Source organism: Leopardus geoffroyi, chromosome B3 (genome assembly GCF_018350155.1).
Source record: "Leopardus geoffroyi isolate Oge1 chromosome B3, O.geoffroyi_Oge1_pat1.0, whole genome shotgun sequence".
Classification (NCBI taxonomy): Eukaryota; Metazoa; Chordata; class Mammalia; order Carnivora; family Felidae; genus Leopardus; species Leopardus geoffroyi.
Window position 1 is genome coordinate 47,352,037 of NC_059337.1, and position 17,948 is coordinate 47,369,984.

The 17,948-nt window shown below is 43.3% G+C and overlaps 1 protein-coding gene and 1 long non-coding RNA gene across 6 annotated transcripts in view; one reads left to right on the forward strand and one right to left on the reverse strand.

Moving 5' to 3' along the window:
- The window catches only part of CGNL1 (cingulin like 1), a 160,027-nt gene that overhangs the window by 134,918 nt on the left and 7,161 nt on the right, over positions 1–17,948 (reverse strand). The window lies entirely within an intron of this gene.
- On the forward strand, positions 12,423–17,755 carry LOC123582959. Its single transcript, XR_006704671.1, has 3 exons — positions 12,423–13,194; positions 13,879–14,028; positions 17,471–17,755. It is a non-coding gene; the product is annotated as an uncharacterized LOC123582959 (long non-coding RNA).

Below are 17,948 nucleotides of genomic sequence, written 5' to 3' on the forward strand. Positions count from 1 at the left end.
ATCAGGTATTTTGGTTACCAAAGAAGAAGAGAATAGACACTGGATGTAAAATTAGCAGCCTTTGCCACAGAATGCAGAAAAAGAGAATTTGAAGATGAGACAATGTGGAGCTCTATTAAGTTCAGAGAAGAGTTGATGAAGATGCCTAATAAAATCAATTTTCCAGACCACCCACCTTTGAAATGAACACGTTTCGTGGAACATGAAAACTGATAAAGAAACTTCTTAGGCATTCTATAACTGTGGCACCATCAGAATCACTTGCGAGTTTTTTTTTAACCCCTTTTGGAAATTCTGATGGATGGATTAGAGTTGAGGCCTAACATTCTGCACATGCGCACGCGCACACACATGCAACCCAGGTAATTCTCCTGATGGGTCGTCTGATTCTAAAACAATGACTTCATCCAAACCCTCGCTTAAAACATAAGGACACAATTTAAAAGTCATTGGGGTTTGTCCCACATCCCTCTTAGTTGTCAGAACCAACACTAGACTCCAGGCGTCTTCACTCATAATCGTCTTCTTACCGGAAGTCATTGCTCTGAGGAACTTGAATTTGCGCCTCCTGACTCCTCAACACAAATAATCTGACCATGTAGGCAGACTATCTACGTCTTCTGGCTGAAGGGTCTTAGTTTCCAAGCTAAAACCAATCTCCATCTAAATTATCCTTACGTACCCACCCGCAAACGTGGCACAACCAACCACCTGCTGAATCCCTACCCCCGCAGCTGGACCGAACATGTGCAAGGGGCACCTGGGTGGCTCAGACGGCTAAGCGTCCAACTTCAGCTCAGGTCATGATCTCACGGTTTATGAGTTTGAGCCCCACGTCGGACTCTGTGCTGACCGCTCAGAGCCTGGAGCCTGTTTTGGATTCTGTGTCTCCCCGTCTCTCAGCCCCTCCCCTGCTCATGCTCTGTCTCTCAATAATAAATAATTGTTAAAAAAAATTAAACATAAACAACAACAACATGTGCTGCCATGCTACAGGGGGGAGCATACAGAGTGATTTTTTTTTTTTAATTTTTTTTTTTCAACGTTTATTTATTTTTTGGGGGACAGAGAGAGACAGAGCATGAACGGGGGAGGGGCAGAGAGAGAGGGAGACACAGAATCAGAAGCAGGCTCCAGGCTCTGAGCCATCAGCCCAAAGCCTGACCCAGAGCCTGACGCGGGGCTCGAACTCACGGACCGCGAGATCGTGACCTGGCTGAAGTCGGACGCTTAACCGACTGCGCCACCCAGGCGCCCCCAGAGTGATTTTAAAAAGGCTATATGTGGGGCGCCTGGGTGGCGCAGTCGGTTAAGCATCCGACTTCAGCCAGGTCACGATCTCGCGGTCCGTGAGTTCGAGCCCCGTGTCGGGCTCTGGGCTGATGGCTCAGAGCCTGGAGCTTGTTTCCGATTCTGTGTCTCCCTCTCTCTCTGCCCCTCCCCCGTTCATGCTCTGTCTCTCTCTGTCCCAAAAATAAATAAAAGTTGAAAAAAAAAAATTAAAAAAAAAAAGGCTATATGTATCTAAGTATGTGTGTATGGATGTGTCTACATATCTACACCTGTATCCCCCTTCTCTGAGATCTCAAAGACCCTGCAGAAGGAGGCAAGAGGGATTACCCAAGGATAGAGGCTGGAAATGATCCATATTTCAGTCAGCATCTGAACACAATCTTTTCCTCTGTTGGGGAATTCCCCACGTACACAGGAGAACTGAAGTGAGGCAGAGACCACAACTAACTGGTAGAGGTGAAAAGGCCAAATTCTCATCTCTGCTGCCACAAGGTGGGCCTGTGTCCCCAGTGCAACATGGCCCTGGTGGCATGTCCTCCTCAGAGCATGCCTGTGGCCCTACGTACCCAGCTTCCCTGGACCATTTCCATAGTCTGGTTCCCACTTTCCCAGCAATTTCGTGAGCCTCACAATATCTGAGCTCTAAAAGGGCTAGCTTCTATTCACAATTAAGATCTGTGCTTGATGTCCTCATGGAAACAGGGAGGCCTCCATTCCCCAAAGGTTATCCACTTCAGGGTAAATGGTGAGGAGGACGGTGGTGATCTAGGAAGACCCTCAGGCCAGGCTAGAAAGTGCCACACACAGAAACCAGAGGGCACAGGAGGGATCTGCTTCTGGTGGAAGACGAGCATGTCCCCTGGCATCTTCTCTTTCTTCCATTCTTCCCTCCTCCTTTTCCAGGCTCTGCCTGCCTCTCTTCTTGACAGAGGCATTTCTCCTACTCCTTGCCTCTTTCATCCAATAAATAAAGGCCTCTCTTTGGACTAAAAACCGAAACGCAAAAATACCTCATCTGACACTTCTGATTCACAATTGGCACTCTGAAAACACCAGGAAATACACAGAAACAGTCTTCGATAAAAGAGTAAATTGGTACATTGTTTTGTACCATTGTTACCTAAACAAGAGTAAATCGGTATACACTTACGGCAGACAGCACCAAATTTTAAATGTATACACCATCTGACTCAGCAATTCTACTTCTAGTAATTAACCTCAAACAGAAGAATTACACAAACACAATCCTAAGTGTGTAAATACTTGTATACAAATAACTCAAATTTCCATTAATAGGAAGCTGGCTAAATTTTTATATATCCACACTGCAGAATACCAGAAAGCTATTAAACAATTTTTTTATATACAGCCATGGAAAGTATCATGATACGTTGTTTTTAAAAAGTATCAGAATAATGTATATACAGTTACATATATAACTGTATATATATGTTATATAGAGAGAGTAGCCTCATTTCTGTAAAATAACATATTTATAAAGTTACATGAAAATCTAAAAAGAGCTTACCAAATTCTTAAAGAGCTGTTATGCCTAGAGGTGATGAGTCCCTTTGAATTTATTTTTGATGTTTATTTATGTTTGAGAGAGAGAGAGAGAGAGTGAGTGGGAGGGGCAAAGAATGAGGGAGACACAGAATGTGAAGCAGGCTCCAGGCCCTGAGCTGTCAGCACAAAGCCCGACGCAGGGAACTCACGGACCTCAAGATTATGACCTGAGCCGAAGTCGGACACTCAACCAACCGAGCCACCCAGCGACCCTGGGGCCCTTTGAATTTAAATCACACATGTCTGTAGTGCTTCCATTTTGATTACAAACAAGTCATTATTACTGTCAAGAAATAAAGATAAATAAATAAAAACAGAAACGGCCTTTGAGCACGCAAAACAGTGGTGCTGGGAAATGACTGTTTCCTTTTTAGGCAACATGTGGTCTCGGACCCAGCACCCAATATATAACACAGTTCATTGTCAGCTTCCTTCTTTTCTTCTTACACACAATCCTACACAGTTGGAAATCACAATCCCTAGTCCAAAGCCAAGTAGAAGCAATGACACAGAAGCGTGAGCCACTGTGGAAGCAAACAAGGTGTCAGCTATAGAAGACGACAGAAGAACCACAAAAAGCAGTCATATGAACTAGAAGCACAGTAATTTCCACAAGTATCTAACATAGGAACAAGGAGACTTATGCATCTAGAGCCTCTAAAGAGAGCTCCACATTAGGGGCGCCTGGGTGGCGCAGTCGGTTAAGCGTCCGACTTCAGCCAGGTCACGATCTCGCCGTCCGTGAGTTCGAGCCCCGCGTCGGGCTCTGGGCTGATGGCTCAGAGCCTGGAGCCTGTTTCCGATTCTGTGTCTCCCTCTCTCTCTGCCCCTCCCCCGTTCATGCTCTGTCTCTCTCTGTCCCAAAAATAAATAAACGTTGGAAAAAAAAAAAAAAAAAAAAAAAAGAGCTCCACATGAAAGTAGCCCGTGTCCAGACAGATGGAAGGATAAAGAAGTGGTATACATACAATGAAATATTACTCAGCCATAAAAAAGAATGAGATCTTGGGGCACCTGGGTGGCTCAGTCGATTAAGCGCCTGACTCTTGATCTCACAGTAAGTGAGATTGGGCCCTGCATCAGGCTCTGCGCTAACAGTGTGGACCCTGCTTGGCATTCTCTCACTCTCCCTCTTTCTCTGCCCCTGTCCTGCTCACGCACTCTAAATAAACAAACATTAAAAAAAAAAAAAGAATGAGATCTTGCTATTAGCAACAACATGGATAGATCTAGTGAGTATTATGCTAAGTGAAATAAGTCAGTCAGAGAAAGACAAACACCACATGATTTCACTCCTCTGTGGAATCTAAAAAACAAACAAAAAACCGGATTCTTAAATACAACTGGTGGTTGTCAGAGAAGAGGTGGAAGGGGGTAGATGAAATAGATAAAGGTGATAGAGAAGTACAAACTTCCAGTTATAAAATACGTCGTGGAGATGAAAAGTACAGCATAGGGAATTCAGTCAATAATACAGTAATAACATACGGTGACAGATAGGGACCACATCTATCATGGTGACACCAAGTAGTGCACAAAACTGTTGAATCACTACGTTGTATTATACACTTGAAATTAATAATAACATTGTATAGTAATTATACTTCAGTAAAAAATTAAAGTCTAAAAAACGTATCTCCACATGATAAATAAGACTAATAAGAACAGTAGGGACATGTGGATGGCGCAGTCGGTTAAACGTCCGACTTTGGCTCAGGTCATGATTCGCAGTTCATGAGTTCGAGCCCTGCTTCAGGCTCTATGCTGACAGCTTGGAGCCTGGAGCCTGCTTCAGATTCTGTGTCTCCCTCTCTCTCTGCCCCTCCCCTGCGTGCGTTCTGCCTGTCTCTCCCCTCTACCCCCCAGAAAATAAAAAAATATTAAAAAAAAAAAAAAAAAGAATGCAAATGGTAATTTTAATTAGTATCTAGGTTTTAGTAATTCTGGGAAATGTGTCCCTGTTGAAATTTCAATTACAAAGCTAAATATTTAGTCTTACCCTTTAAATAAATAAGCTTCAGAAATCAGGAAAATGAACTAATGTGAAATACCTAATTGTCCAACATGTCCAAAATTAAGCTATTATTTTTATTTAGGTTGTACTGTCTGAATAAAGTTTAATGAATTCTGGCTTTTGTTTGTAAAGACCATGAGAGTAGATATTCACTATTCTTAAAAAAAAATTTTCTTTTTTAACTTGAGTACAGTTGACACAATGTTACATTAGTTTCAGGTGTACAACTTAGTGATCTGACAAGTATATACAAAATATTTATCGCTCTTCAAAGTTATTCCCCAACACACCCAAAATTAACTTAGGCCCACATGAGAGAACTTTACCCTAGGCCAGCCATCCTCAACGGAAAGATCCCATACCCTCTGCTCTTGAAAGAAAACCAAGAGGTCTCTACTGATTGTCATGAAAATATAAAGTACATTCAGGATTATAAGACTGTAGATTTCCGGTCTATCTTTTTTTCTATCCTCTCCCCACCCCCACCAAAGCATTTTTATTGGCAACAAAAATTAGTCCTGGGTATTCAGGAGATTATGCATGGCTTCAAATAACAAGGTTCCATTTGGCAAAAAAAAAAAAAACTAACCAATGAAAACTTCAGCCAATAATGCAAATTATTCAAATATAGATTTTAATTAGGATTTTGGGATTAGATTTAATGTTGAAAAACAACGGCATTGGCTTTAATGCATTTGAAGGAAACAGGACAGTTGTTAAAATATGAAGCCTGCGCAGCAAATAATGAAGTAATCTCCATGCAAAGTGGTGCTCCCTATGTGTTAATATTCACGTGGGTTAAAACAATAGGAGTATGTGCACTTTTGCGACTGGGCAAACCACCTGCCGGTGTAATTAGAGTCCATTTACACTGCGACATGAGCCTAGTTTTCCAGCATGCTCAGTTACAAGGTGTGAAATAAGACTTATTTTTCAAACATGCTGTATGTCAGACGGCTGCGGTGTGGGTTACACTTTCTCACAGCACTCAAGTCCACTCCGGACGCATCATCACTTCCATCAGCACAGAGTCCAGGGCGCGGCAAATACATAACAAATGCTGGCTTCCTTTCCTTTTTCCTTCTTCCTCCAAATAAAACAGGAAAATGGAAATATGAGGCACATTTATACTATCATTAGCCCTCTATTCTTGGGCATTCCATTTGTGCTTTCTTATTTCATTATATAGGCACCCAAAGTATCCCCGTTAACAGTATCTTGCTTGCACAAAACAACTCCAATTTTGTATTCAGCGTGCATATACGTACATATACACAGTGACAAAAAAAAAATACACCCAAATATTAACACCTATATATCTTGATGGCAGAACTAAAGTTTTTATTTTTCATCTCATACTTTGCTGTGATTTTCCAAATGTTTTGCAATATGCATCTATTGATTAAAAACCAAATTTGATACAACACGGTTCCACTACACACTCACAAGAACAACTAAAGGGAAGATGACGCTCAATACCAAGCATGGATACTGCAGCCACTGTGCTAGGTACAAACATCAACTGGTAAAACCACTCTGGAAAACTGTTTCACAGTATCAACCGCAGTTCCAGACATGTGAAGATCCAGCAATTCTGCTCCTTTATACCCAAAGAATCTACAAGCAGAGGGGCACCTGGCTGGCTAAGTCAGTAGAGCGTGTGACTTGTTCACTGAGTTGTGAGTTCAAGCACCACATTGGGTGTAGAGATAACTTAAAAAAGAGAAAGAAAGAAACAAAGAAACAAAGAAACAAAGAGCGAACGAACATGCATACATATACTGATTAAGACTTTTAATTATAGCCAAGAAATGCAAACAACTCAAAAGTCCATCAACAGGAGGGTAGATAAATCAATTACTGAGGTACAGTCATACAGTGAGAAATATAGCCATATATTAAACCATAAGAAGAAATTACTGCCACCTGGAAATCCACAGATGAATGTCAACATAATGTTGAATGAAAAAAGCCAGACACAACTGAGTACACACTACATGAATATGATTCCATTTCTATGAAGTTCAAGAACAGTCAAATTTTACCTACAGTGACAGAAAGAGGACGGTGGTTATCTTTGCTGAGGAATGGTAAGTGGGAGGGAAGAGCAAACTTCTATTAAAAACTATACACTTATGGGAGAGGGACCAAGATGGCGGAATAGCATGGAAGGTTTTTTTGCATCTCTCATCCCAGGAATGCAGTCAGATCAACACTAAACCATCTTGCACACCTAGAAAAACTATACACTTATGGGGAGCCTGGGTGGCTCAGTCAGTTGACCATCCAACTTTTGATTTCAGCTCAGGCCTTGATCCCAGGGTCCTGAGATTAAGCCCCGAGTCAAGCTCTGCACTGGGTGTGGAGCCTGCTTAAAAGTCTGTCTCTCATTTTCTCTCTCTCTCTCTGCCCCACCCCCACTTGTGTTCTCTTGCTGTCTCTATCAAGTAACAAACAAACAAACAAAAAAAACTATACACTTAATGATTGCTACACTTTTCTACTTAAAAAAAAACAACAACAAAAAAAAAAACCAGTTTGCACCATAACTGTAACCACTTACTACCCAAATGGCCTGGGACAAACTCTTCACCTCTCTAAGCTGCAGTGTCTACTGTAAATGGGGACAGACCATCACCTCCTTGAGGGGAATGCAAAGAGAATTCAACTAGGCAATGCACAAGGCAAGGGCCCAACACACAACAACCATAGCAGGGGCAGACGTCTCCTGAGGTCTTCCCAGGTGCCAGGCACTGCTCTTGGCTTTAAGTTCTTCATCACTTTGCGATCACATCTCCCCCAGGAGGGGCTCCTTACCTATCGCTAACTCAGGGCCAGAGCGCAGGCTGTGACCTGGGCATTCAGAAGTCATCTGTGTAGAACACCAACCTCAGCATATATTTCAAGAAGGGCGAATCACTAGTTATGCTGCTGCTGAAGTTTCAAAGAAAGAAAGAAAGAAAGCTGGCAGGAGACACACATCAGGACTAAATACAGACCATTGAAGAGAAAAATGACTTCAGCTTCTGAAAGCAGTAGCTGCTTTCTGCAGGAGGAGAAAGAATATTTTATTCCAGGGGAATCATTCATTTTAAATTGAGGACTCCTTTGGGAACTGAAAGAGCTCATCTTTCTTCCCTAAGAAAAGAGGAGACAAGGAGCTCTCTAAAGTTTCTCATGTTGATTAGCTAAATTTACTGTCCTTCAATGTATGTCAGATTTACAACTGAAATAATTTATAAAGTATATGCTTACTGTGGAAAGTAACTTAAAACGTGGATTGTGAAACAAGGGGCTCAGATTAAATTATTTCAGTTAAATGAAACACTGTAAACACTAATAGAAAAGCCTCTGATTTACAAGATGAACTGGTAGATTTAGAAATGACTCAAATCTCATGATTTTTGCTTCAATTAATTTTTAATTTGCTTTCAACGAAGTCAAGACAGATGATCCAGTTTTGAACATAGCCCCACTATTTACTAAGTGCATCACCTTGCATGAGTTACTCCATCTCTCTCTGCCTGTTTCCTCAACTGTAAAAATGGGATAATAATAGGGTTACTCTAAGGACTAAATGAATTCATAGGCATTATGTGCTTAAAACAGTGCCAAGCGCTATCACTATCATTATTTTTTATATTTCCTGATATAGATGCAGATTTCACCTGAAATTATCAAATTTAGGGGCACCTGGGTGGCTCAGTCGGCTGAGCATCCAAGTCTTCATTTCAGCTCAGGCCAGGTCATGATCCCACAGTTCCCGACTTCAAGCCCTGCATCAGGCCCTGTGCTCATAGGGCAGAGTCTGCTTGGGATTCTCTCTCTGTCCCTCCCAATGTTCATCCTTGTGCTCATTCTCTCTCACACAAAATAAATAAATAAAACTTAAAAAAAAATTACAAAATAAGTAAATAAAAAATAAAAATAAATTTCAAAAATAAAATTATCAAATTTAGGGGTGGCCTGCCTGGCTCAGTAGGTTACCGCATGTGATTCTCGATCTCAGGGTCACAAGTTCAAGCCCCACATTGGGTGTAGAGATTACTCAAAAATAATAAAATAATCAAATTTAATCACAGAATTCACAGATATTAGACTGTCTGAAAACCGGAGGAAGATGTATACAAAAATTATGTGAGGTGAGCATAAACATTTAGGTTTACAGGTATATATACATGCACACAAACTTTTTCTCCTTCCCTCCTTCCTCCCTTCTTTCCTCCTATACCCTCCTTCCCTCCCCTCTACCTCCTCATTCTCCTTCCTCCCTTCCTTCCTCTCTCTCTCTCATAAGTAATTTAAATCAGGTCCACTCTAGAACATAATGTACCAGCGATCTTAGGATCTTTTGATCCCAAAACGATCCCAACAAAGATGTGAAATACTACTCTTCTTCCAAGTATTTCTAAGGACCCATTACAAAAACACTCTGAAAAGGTATATTTGCTTCTTTTATTTCAAAAGCAGCCTGGAAATTTCCACAGCACATTTGAACCACAAAGTTTATGGTGTTCAAACATGGACTCTTTTCAATCTCAGCAGAAGAGGCCTACTAAAATTTTACATTTTCCTCCAATTGTGAGTGCAGAAAGCTTTTCATTTTGTTCCAAAGGAAATGATCTTACCACAGCTCAATGGGTATCTTTATTGTCTGAATAAAGTGGGCATCCGGTGGCCATTACAGAGAGGTAAATGCTAAAACCCAAGGGTATAAAAGTTAAAAGCAACTTAATGGAAATGTCAGTTACAACATTCTTTCTTTGATTTACAAGAGTCAAATTCAGAAAGCGCCCTCTAGCAAAGGAATTATGAAGAATATCAGCACAAAGTAATGGTGTCACCTTACTGCCCCTCCCCCCACCCTAATATAAAGACTTTCTAATGATCATATGCCTTTGCTTTTCAACATGGAAGAGAATCCTACTTGAAAATACTATTACATATCATTGTTTCATTTCACTGAGAAGCATATTCACACTTTTCTACCAATACTGGCCAAATAAAAAACTCTATTTCACTACTGTTATCTAGTTTCTTCCTATTATCAGAATGACATAATTAATTCTTTGATTTGTTAGTGTGGGGTACCAAAGGGCCTTAATTTGCTTTAAAAAAATAATTGCTCAATCTAGGCCATCTAGGTATCTCTCCATTGAAGCCACAACTATCAACACAGCTAACACATGCTGGTGGTTCCCCTCTTTGCCCTTACCTTAGTTGTAAAAATCTTATTCAGCTTTATTATTCAGAACTTGGCACAGCAGGTTTCAGTTTAAGATGGATGATGAACAGAAAGTTGCATACTCTGATTTTTAGCAATGAATTAGATTCTGGAAGCTCAAGGAAAGAGAGGAAACAGCAGCCATATTTTATTTGCAAAATAAATTTCCAGCAGAATCGACTTTCTTGCTGACTTGAGCTAAGGTGGGTTCTGGCACCTCATAAAGTTGCTCTGGGTCTTGATCTAAATATTCATTCATTCTTCAAATGTGTATTTGAATCTACTATGTGTAAGACAATGTGCAGTATACCAAGGAAGATTTTTAAAAAATGACTGTTTCACTCCTGGACTTTTTTCCTTCTCAACTTCCCTTCAGGCCAATTACACACAGTCAAGTGGCCCTCCCATTCCTCATAACGCCCATGCTAGAACCCTGGTTTCCTCTCTTTAAGCTCCTGTACACACTAAGAAAATACCTGTCATTTTCTTTTCTATTTTAAAGGTAATACATACAGCAATTTTTTATAAAATTCAGTCAAGAAAGACTGCTGAAATGGCAAAGAAACATTCCTTCCCAGCCATACCGATCCCATAACCAATAAATAACCATGTTTCTTGGGACTGTTTACAGAAATTTATCTTTGCCAACCAAGAATTAAGACTTTTTAAAAACAAACATGGGATCTGAGGATACATACTAATTTGTACCTTGCTTGGGGAAAAAAAAAAAAAAAAAACTTCATGGTATATTTTGTGAATTTTTCCTTATCAGTATTTACAGATCTGCCCAATGACTGGAAGATATTTAGGTTATTTCCAGTGTTTTGTTATTATAATGCTGCAATGAATATCTTTGTATGCTTGCCAGAACACTTATGCAGGTATAAGATACGTTCTTAACCGTGGAAGGACTGAGTTAGAATATATACGTTCTTAATTTTGAAAGAGAATGCTGTGGACAACACTAGAGGTTATGTACAACTGCCCCTTTCCTCCTGGCCAGCAAAGCTCCAGTTTTGTCCCCTCTCCTCCCAGTACCCATGCGCTTCAGGGAAGGCTGGGCCTCTAACCCAGAGACTGGTCTAAGCAAAACATGGGAGCCACCTCTCCCATGCAAGTCATTGGTTCAGGTGTGGGCATCTGACCCAGTTTGGCCAAAGGGGCTATGGAAGTTCTGCAGGGGGCTTCTGGCAGAGGCATTCTCCGCTTTGCTCTTTTCCTGCCTCTGGATATCACTGTATATGAGGATACAGGCTGGAGCAGCAGCAGCAGCCACATGAGGGCCATGGGGAGACAAGCTTGAGGACAAATGCCAAATACTGAAGCTGGCACAGAGAAAAGAGAAAATGCATCTGGGTCTTCTATTAATTCATGCCCAAAATGTCCTAGCTTTGAACTTCTGGTTTACATGAGATAATACATATCTTTATTATTTCAACCACTTTTCTTTGGGTTTTATTTACTAGCTGGTGAAAGAATCCCCATTGCCAAAGTGCTCTCCAAAAAGAAGTCCACTGGATTTATAATCCCACCCATGGCACGTATGAGTGCTTTGTCTCCTCACGCCCTTGGCTTCACAGGGTTTTAGCCCCCCATCTGTTCTCAGTGCATTTGCACTTAATGGCCAGAGACTTTTTTCCCTCAGAGAGCCTGACAGCTCTTCACGAAAAAAGACACACTGCAAACAAGTAACACAAGGGCTGACTACTCTTAACCAGCATTTCATTCTGCGCCTCCCAAGGCACTGCACTTTGGCACAAGGCTCACCTGACTCCTTCAGAAAGGAGACACTGTCACATACGGTATACAGGATATGCTGTAATGCCTTAAAGCCAGTTACCATTCTCTTTCTGGGCCAAGACAGTCATAGGTGTGTGGAAGGACAAACCCTAGAGTGGGAACTGGATGACCTAGTTTGGATCCACTTGAAGAGAAGTCACCCAACCCTCCTGAGGCCTGTTTCTTCACATACAAAAGGAGGACTCTGGAAACTAAGGCCCAGGGTCCTTATAAGACTAGGGACCATGGGGCGCCTGGGTAGCTTAGTCAGTTAAGCTTTTGATTCTTGATATCGGCTCAGGTTGTGACCTTGTAGCTGTGAGATTGAGCCTCACATCGGGCTCCACCCTGAGTGTGCAGCCTGGTTAAGATTCTCTCCCCCCGGGGCGCCTAGGTGGCTCAGTTCGTTAAGTGTCCGACTTCAGCTCAGGTCATGATCTCACGGTTTATGAGTTCGAGCCCCGCATCGGGCTCTCTGCTGACAGCTCAGAGCCTGGAGCTGTAAAAAAAAAAAAAAAAAAAAAAAAGATTCTCTCCCCTAAACCTCTCTGCCCCACCCCCATTTGCACACATGTGCTCTCTCGCTCTCTCCAAATAAACATTAAAAAAAATAAACATGGGGCAGCATGCATGAAGGCCCTGATGATAAAGAGTGTCAGTGACTATTAAAGGTGGGATTTAGGCTCACTCCCAAAGACCAACGCTGAGGAGGGACCTTGCAAAGGGTAAGTCAAACCCTCAGTCTCCCTGGATACTTTGGTCCTTTGTCCTCTTTGCTCTACCTGTCACTCTCCTGCCATCACAGTGGGCACCTGTCAGGTCACAACTACTGGCCAAAGAGAAACCCAGCTCATCACTTCTGCCCCTCCCACAGATAAGCAGAACCCCCAGGACCACCATCACTGTGAATGAACATGAAGTGATGTTTGGCTAGCCAAGAGTCAGTGCATGTCAGGCTAATTTATGATAATTACCAAGCCATCAGCTGGTACCTGGACAAACTGTCTATGATTCTTCACCCAGCTGGCCTAGGTTCCACAAGTTCCCAAAAGGCTGTTCTTCCAGATCCTCCAGTGCCTCACTCCCCTGTAATGAGGTGATATGTCCACCATCGTTGCCATGTGACTTTGCAGTACCTCCCCCTAGAACAGACCAAGCATGCCTCCCCACCAGACTGATGTTGGGTTTGGCCGTGTGTTGACTAAGGGAATGTTGGTAGAACATGTGGCAGTTAGGAGCCAAAGTCTTAAGAGCCATCACACGTTTCCACTAGACATCTTCTGCTGGAGTGAGCTGCCATGCGATGAACCTGTCCTAGGTAACTGCTCCCCCTTCAGCCCTGGCCCCAGAGTAAGCACATGTGGAACAGACCTGAAGCCAAATGAAAGCCTGACCCAGTCAAGGCCAGCCCAGGTCGACCTAACCACACCTAATCAAGAGGAGCAAGTGGGAAAATACATGTTTGTGGTTGTGACACCTTGAGATCTGGGGTTGTCACCCAGGACTATTATGCAGCAAAAACTCACATAACCACTGTTAACACCAAAAACAATGATTTGCGCTTAAAGAGATCTTACTTCATTAACCAAACACACATAAAGCAGCTCTATACACGTGGCATCATCCTACTCCACAGGGAGCTGAGATCTGAAAGTACAAAGGCAACTCATTCCTACAAGTACCTTTTTAGTCTAGCAAAACCCCAAGGTTCCTAATCCTATTGGGGTCGAGGGGTCTCTGTTAACAAAGCTTCTATTCATTTCATTCATTTATTGTCCTGGATTAAATCACAAGAGGGATGAAATCCAACATTTATGCATCTAAGTGATCCTATTTGTACATTTACTGATGGTGCAATCTACTTTCTTCTACAAATGTACTATTTAATTAAAAGACAGAAATGAGAAGTTATTTTTTAAAAGACAGAAAAAACTCGACTTATTTTTTAGTGAACTCCTCAGTTCTATCAATTTTCATTTATTCATTCAACATCTATTTACAGAGCACCTGTGGCCTCCTTAGCCCAAGCAAGCTCCAAATCCTAGTGGAAAGCTCAGGCCTCTCCCGAAGGACCCAGGACCTCAGAAACTCTGAGCTGCTCTCCTCAACACTTTAATCTCTTCTTGCTGAAGCCCCCCACCCTATTACTAAGGTCAGAACAAGGGAATACACCACCCCCTTTCAGCCCAGTCCTCTCTGGTGAGCTGGTTTACATCTCCGAGCTGCTTCAGGTCTGTCCAATCTTCTACCAGTCTGGCTGAAGGGGGAGGGAGGGACAGGATAGAGTCAAGATTGTCTGGATCAATGACAAGCTACAAATCTGGCCCAGGCCTCCACCTGGAAATCTAAAGCAAAGGATATTATTAAAGTCACAGGTTAAGGATCACTCACTCCACAGCTTCTCATTTAGAAACCCACAGTGCTGTTCAATGTAAACACTTCCCAAGAATGCTTTAAAACAGAGGGAGGTTTTTATTAACCAACTTAATTGAGGGCCACTTCTCATTGTGGAAAGCTTTTAAACAGAGGAATAAAAAGGGCCTGGTAGGTGTTTTCCAGACACTTGTTTTTAAAACCTGCCACCCTGTCCCGGGGAAATGAAGCTCAACTCAAGGCCCGGGTGCACACTCCTGCTGCTAATTGTTCAACAGAAACAAAATACCCGTTAAGACCTTACTCCCCAGCAGCACCGGGGACCCGGCTGGGCCCTTCATTCCAATATTCATTTCAAGGGCCATTAGAATCACTGGAAAAGTGGACAAAATAAGGCTGGCCAAAATGGGCCAAAATAAATGAAGAAAAACATCTCAAAGCTTGCCAACAGGACAGGACTTGCAAAGAGAACAGGCCAATGAAACTGAGGCTGGGGCTGCTCTCCAAAAAGACCAGGTCAAGAGGCATGAAGTGGTGGCCATTGCTGCGACACATGGATACGCCTGGAAAGCATAATGTTGAGTCCAAGAAGTCAGCCACGAAGGCCACAAACGGTAGCATTCCATTGAAACAAAATGTCCAGGACAGGCAACTCCACAGAGACAGAGAGGAAACCAGGGTCGTAGGGCCTGGGAGGGAGGGAGGGGGTCGCAGGGACCATGTGAAGTGACTGCTCTATGGGACACAGCTTCCCTCCGGGCGGATGAAAAAGTTCTGGAGTTAGTGGACATGGTTACTCAACGCTAGAAAGGTACTTGATGCCACTTAAAATTTAAATTGCTTCAAGTTACACTGGTAAAAATGGCCGAGCTAATGCTGTGTGTATTTCACTACGACGAAAAGTTACAAGATACCAGGAACTCCAGAGAAAACCTTCTTCAGCTCCTAACCCAGGGGCAATCCCTTCCTCACCTGAGAAAAATGACACATGCGGCAGGCCAAAATGATACATAGTATTGTTTTATTAAGAACGCATCTATTGGGCTAAGCTTCCCATGCACATGGCACACTCAAGGCCAAGTCACTTTCCCTACGCCTACCCTCAGGTGGGTGGTGGTGGTACCGGCAGCCTCATTTCACAGGCGAGGAAACCAGGCACGAGCAGGTCAAGGAGCTTACCCAGGGTCACAGAACAAAGAAGGGAAAAGCCAAAGGTTCGTGAAGCCACAGGTGGGGCGACCAAGTAGTTCACACCCACACACACGCTCACAACCACGAATCACACGCTATGCCGCAGGAATGTTTTCTGGGCCTAGTTCACCACCTGGCCAGCAGCACAGCATTCTTTGGCTACTGAGCCCTAATCCTTTGTGGTGCCACATACTGAGTGGCCACTTAGGAGCAGAGTTCTCTGAAAAACGCGACCGAAAAGTCTGCCTTGAGGAGCCATACCACACCTTCACGCACGTGGGGCTGTTTCTACATGTGCACAGTTATTTTCGTTAGTCCTGGAGCAACATAAGATAAGAGGGTCACCTGCCCTCTTTTACGGAAAAGAAAAGCAAGCCTCCCCAGGTCTGTAGCTGACCTTAGGCCACACACAGGTAGCAGGAGCCCGGCTTCTACGCCAGGGCCCCACTCTGCTGTCTGCCTTCAGGGCCCGGAGTGTAACTACCCAGAGAGGTTAAGGGTTTTAGCATATTAGTTATTTGTATGTAAATGTATATGTATTATTTATATGTAAATAGATGCAAGCAATTACAAATGAAGTTGGGAACCCCTTAGCAGAGAGGAAAGTAGCTATTTCTCACACTTCAGGGGCACCTGTGGGTAACAGAGAAACATCAGTAAAAGGTTAATTTCCATTCCTTCCTCCCTACTTAAGAAAGGAGGGCTCTTTGTCACGGGTCCTGTGTCCCTTTATCCCTTTGATAAGAATGTTTTTAAAAACAGCCACCGCTGTTAGAGGTCCCAACTTGCCAGGTTCTTAGCTTGGCATGACTGACATTTCGGGCCAGGTAATTCTTTGTCGTGGGGGCTGTCCTGTGTGCTTTGGGGTGTTTAGTAGCATCCCTGGACTCTGTCCACTAGACGCCCGTAGCCACCGCCACCCCCCAGTCATGACAACCCAGAAAGTCCCCAGAGATTGCCAAACATCCCCTGCGGGGCCCTATTTGAGAACCACTCTATAGGGTGGCTCAGTAGGTTAAGTGGTTAAGTGTCTAACTTCACCCTGTCTGTCAGGTCATGATCTCACAGTTCGTGGGTTCCAGCCCCACATCAGGCTCTGTGCTGACAGCTCAGAGCCTGGAGCCTGCATCAGATTCTGTGTCTCCCTCTCTCTCCCTGCCCCTCCCCCGCTCGTGCTTGCCTGTGCTCTCTCTCAAAAATAAATAAACGTTAAAAAAAATTCTAGTGTCAAAGAGATGTGGCCCTAACAACTCTACGAGGCAGGCACTTGTAACGACCCCATTTTATAGGCAAGGAAACAAATTCAAAATCCAAAAGGAAGCTGCCAGAACTTCCACACTCCTAGCGAAGGGCAGCCGTGGCTCCCAACCCAAGTAGGAGAAACCCCAATACTCTCACCCCGTGGTGTGGAGACAGAATGAGGATACAAGGCACAGAGCTACTTGCTATGTGTATTTAAATGTGAGCCTGGGGGCGCCTGGGTGGCGCAGTCGGTTAAGCGTCCGACTTCAGCCAGGTCACGATTTCGCGGTCCGTGAGTTCGAGCCCCGCGTCGGGCTCTGGGCTGATGGCTCAGAGCCTGGAGCCTGTTTCCGATTCTGTGTCTCCCTCTCTCTCTGCCCCTCCCCCGTTCATGCTCTGTCTCTCTCTGTCCCAAAAATAAATAAACGTTGAAAAAAAAAAAAAAAATTTAAATGTGAGCCTGTGTCTTGCCCTAGGAAAAGGGATGGTAGGCCTGAACCCTCCTGTTATTTGGTGCTCGACCCCAAAGAAAATAGTCTCTGCTGCCTCTGCTGAGAAGAGCAGTCCCAACAATGTTTGAGAGTCTCAAGGACCTCTTTACTCACAAATGAACCCGCAAGGGTTAGGGTTAGGAAGAGGCAAGCCCTGCAAATAATAAATGCTTGAAGCATAAACATAAGACCCTGGCCATGGGAACTTGAAATACATTTTTTAAATGTGTTTTCAGAAATTCTGATTACTTTTATGAAACACTGCCCCACGCTCACTCATGTTTCTTTTCTGTTTAGAAACTGCTGCAGCTGCTACAGATAGAAGAAACACAGGGACATCAAGTTATGAAAGGCCAACTGACTTCCATCCTTCCTTCCGTGAAACTTCACCAAGCACCCACCTGCTACTAGATCCAAGGATACAAAGCCAGTGGAGAGCCCCCTCCTCTTTATAGGGTTGTTCACAGGTTTGTGGGAGTTGAGCAGGTACGCAAAGAGCTCCAATGGTGTTCTGTGAGATAAAGGCCTCTGCAAGCAAGCCTTTTTTGGTCAAAGAAATGAAGAGCCAGTGCGGAAACCAGATGTCTGGGTCTGAAGAGGCCATCTCAGTCATTAATAGCACAGCAAAGGGCCACACTAGTTTGAAACCTGGATCCTACTATCTGGGAGGTGCACAACTTTGACAACTTACCCAGTTTCTCATGGCCTTGTTTCCCTCACCTGTAAAATGGGTTTATGGTAGCACTTGTTTCCTAGAGTTGTTATATTAAGAGCC